This window comes from Pan paniscus, chromosome 9 (genome assembly GCF_029289425.2).
Source record: "Pan paniscus chromosome 9, NHGRI_mPanPan1-v2.0_pri, whole genome shotgun sequence".
Taxonomy (NCBI): Eukaryota; Metazoa; Chordata; class Mammalia; order Primates; family Hominidae; genus Pan; species Pan paniscus.
The window spans coordinates 57,550,270-57,554,578 of record NC_073258.2 but is presented as its reverse complement, the minus strand read 5'-3'; positions in this window follow the sequence as shown (position 1 = coordinate 57,554,578).

The following is a 4,309-nucleotide window of genomic DNA, read 5'->3' as shown; positions in this document are numbered from 1 at the left end:
TAATACACCTTAAGTTTCCCAAACAAAGCAGTCTCTAGGTTGATTGTTTACTTTGATTCTGTATGTTGGAAGCTCTGCTTCCATTATATATGCTTCAGGTGACATGTACTTCAGGTTCTAAGCCCCCGTGCTCTCTTCTTTACATCTTGTTCAGTGATTTTATCCAATCCTATGTCTCCAGTAAGCATCTATATTCTGGCTATGCACACATATATATTTCTATTTCAGATTTATTTTCTCTATTGGTATCTCTGCGTGTTAAATCTAATATTCAAAACCTGGAATATATACTTCCTCTAAATGAATAGGGACATTATTCACTCAGTGTTTCAAACCAGGGACCAATTATATTTTACTATGCATTCCTGTTCCTTATGCCAATATTTAATTTGTCCCCAATTACTAACAATTTTATATCTGACATACTTTTCAAATCTGTTAACTTACATTCCTCTCTTGATGCAACTTTTGTTTTCTTTATTGTAACTGGCAACTGACTCATATTCTTGCCCCCAGTCTTTCCTACTTCTCTCTCTTCCTTACATTGCAGTTTAAATAAACATTTTACAGACACAAACTTTATTCCAATATTCTCCTGGTTAAATCTTGTAATGCCTTCTCCATTGCCCTTAAGATAAGGTCATAGTTTGTTTGTTTGTTTGTTTGTTTGTTTTAAACATGGCTGACATAGCTCTTGAAAACCTAGGCCCTGCATCTCAGACCAGGCTCATCTTCTGCAGCATTCTCCATGTGGTCTTCATGTTCCAGATATGATCAACTATCGCAGTTATTCAAATATAATCTACATATTTATATGGTTTCCTTCTGTGCCCAGAACACTTTTGCTCTGCTATTATTACCTATCCCTGATTTTTCTTCTGGTTAACTTTAAATTTTTCTGTTGAATAATTTCCTCCTGGAGGCTTTCCTGACCTTCCAGGCCAAAATTAGTGCTTCTTGTATTCACTATTTTGGATCCACTGATTGCTTTACGATAGCACTTGCCACGCTATATTGCAACCAACTGTTAACACTTGTCTGTAACACACCCTAAACTTGAAAGTCTTCTTTTTAAGCAAGTTTTAATTCTTAAATTATTTTATGCCCATTTTAATTACTTACCTCTAGTAGTGTCTAATATAAACAGATCATCAATAATTTCCTGTTAAATGATTAACTGAATAGAAGTAATAGCCATATAAGTTTGATGCCTTTCCCACAGTTTGAGTTTTTTGTTTTTTCTACGACCCAGTGTCTTTCTATATTCAAAATGCTGTCTTTCAGTTCAACAACAAACCTCCAAATAGTACATTGCACCTGAAAGCAATGTTTGTGAAGCCAGTAACATTTAAAATTATGTAGACGTGAGACAGCTTTGTAATTTTTTTTTTTTTTGTGGTTCCTCTGGAAACTTTCTGTTGTCACTTTTGTTAAACAAACATTGCAAAACAAAATAATGATTATTCAGTAACAGGCAATTATTTGATGTTTAGTGTTTGGGGACAGAGCTATTTCCCTTGAAATGGTAGATCACTCTTTCAACTATTAGTCAATAAACGAATAGGGAGTAGAGGAATATTTTAATGATCTCTTTTGGGAAAGCAATTTGATTAATGGCTATATCTACTTTGATTATTTGCTACATTTGCTTTAGTTTTGCTGTATTGGCTTTTAATGGCAATTATGAATTTATTTAAAATAAATGTTGAGCTTGTGGGCCTCATATTTAGCAGCAGATTTTATAAAGTTTTTGATGAAAAATAACTTTTCCAGTTAATAACACTCAAATCTGCCTTCTGAGATTAATATCACAACGTGTTGTTATAATTGGCGTTGTAGTTCAACAGTAAGGATTAATTATTTTTTTAAAATTTGTTGTCCTCCCTAGGAGAGAAATGCATGCACATCATAGGTTAATCGACACCTAGTTGTTCTCATTCCATGGAAAGAGATGGACTCCTTCATCCAGGAGAATGTTTAGCAGTAATATCTGAAGCTTGTTCTATAAATTTTCTGAGATGGCTCTTTAAAGTCTGTATTGAAAGATGCCTGGCATTATATGCAACAGATAAGCTAGAAATACTTTCACATAATAATGAAGGCACAGGAAGAAACTTGAGGAATGTAGAGTATGATGATTAATTTATTATGTAGAAATAAAAACTCTCCACCTGTCTATATTTTTAGGAAGTCACAGTAGACAGTTTCATTGTTTGGGCAATAAGGAATGCACTAGTGTAGAGGAAACTGGTATTTTTTTAGAGGCTCAATAGTGGCTGTGCTCTTCAGCTTGTATGAATGGAGTGGACCTACAGGTCTGTGCTCCCTAATAATAGTAGGGATGTTGTTATTCCAGAATGAGAGTAACAAGGTGGATGCAACAGTGGTATTGGGTTACAATACTTGATTAGGCTGCAACTGAGGTACTTTAACCCGGTTTCTATGGTAATGGGTTATGGATTATGGTGTTCTTGGATTTAGACGGATGGGCAGCTGATGTTGTTTAATAATTGTATATAATTCTATAGTTGTACAAGACATATAAAGCATAGTGTTTTAAAATATTGGTCCATTGGTGTATTTAGACAAAATATGGAGCTGGTGAGAAAAAAAACTAATAACAGCAGTCACAATTAACAACTTTTTTCCTTAAGATTTTTTCGAAATTAAGTCCGATCATAGATTAAAAAAAAATCTCTTTTATTGAAATGAGAACTGAATTTCCTTGAAGCAGTTTCTTTGAACCATTCTAAAATACAGCATGTCGATATAATAGCTCCTTTTCAGATCCTTTCCAAAGGAATATACCCAGTGCTTTTTATATGAACATGTGAGAATATCAGAGACTTAACACTTCATAATTGAGAATGATGCTCTAGCTTATTTGTCAGGCACAGTAGATCAATTAGTTGTATTAACAGCCCCAGTTAAAGGCCTCTCTGTAATCGTGCTCTTTTTCTATAAATGTATAGTACTTCTGTATTCTGCCTCTGGCCTCAGTCATGTGACTTGTTTTAGCCAATGTTTTGATAACAGACTTGACACAAATGTAGGCTTGAGAGAGGTGTAGTGTATTTCAACTTCCTGTCTTGCTCTTCTGCCTTTGCCCTGACCACAGATTCATGCTAACCTGTTGGCAGATGAGAAGTCATGTGGTGCTAAACCAGTTTTCACAGGTGGGGACATCTTAGATCAGCTTGTTTCCAGGCAACACATTAGCTGAGGATGAACTCATGAGTGGATGCAGACAAGATTAGCCAAGCATGGCCCAGAGCAGAAACTGTCCTATGACACGTGGTAAATAATGCATTGCGTTTGTTTAAGCCACTCTGTTTTGGATTTTTAAATTCATCATTTTTGTTTCAATAGAAAACATTTTATTACGTAATTCCAGTTGTGAATGGACACAGAGAAGATATGGAAACTCCTAAACAGTCACAAACTGCAGTGCAAGCTTCCCTGCTACTTGGGATGGGAGCTTTCTCAGGGATTCTTATACATGCAGTTTCCTGGGGGCATTTGCATCACTGTTTAGGGCTAAGGTCTTCATTATCTGTTCTGCTCACCTTCGAGCTACAGCTTTCCTAGCCCTGTCTTCAATATTTCCCTAATCTTTATTTCCTGAGATGTTCCAACATTCATATTAGCCCTTATTCTTATAACAAGCCCTTTCTCTATTTCTGCACAGAACCAACTGTGGCACAGAACTGAAGGAGAAAACAGATATCTGAGGAAGAGAACACCAGGCCAAAAGACGGCCTATGCAAAGATGCTATGGAAAGCATACAGCAGCTGTTGTAAGGGCAAGGAGGTGGGAACAGGGAAACGCATAAAGGTTAAGGTGACAAGGTCTGAGATTTAGCATGAGGTCAGGTAATTCAGAGTTCTGTGGCTCCTTGCAAGTCCTTTGGCTTTTGCTTTGAATAAAATGGATTTCCAGAATAAAAGTTTGTTTTCTTTTTTTTTTTCACTTTTGACTTAATTTTATTTTTAATTACTTAAACTTGTAATGTTTTTCAAATCAAAACAACATAGTAATATTTATTTTTTTAAGGGTTGACTTCTGTCCCTATCTGTACTTGTTCCATTTTCTTTCAATCATTCTTTTTCTTTTTAACTTATCCTCCCGTTATTTTTGTCTTTTTTTTTTTTTTTTGAGAGAGGGTCTTGGTCTGTCTTCCCCAGGCTGGAGTGTGGTGGCAAGATCTCGGATCACTGCAGCCTCCGCCTTCTGGGTTCAAGTGATTCTCCTGTCTCAGATTCCCAAGTAGCTGAGATTACAGGTGTTCACCACCATACCCAGCTAATT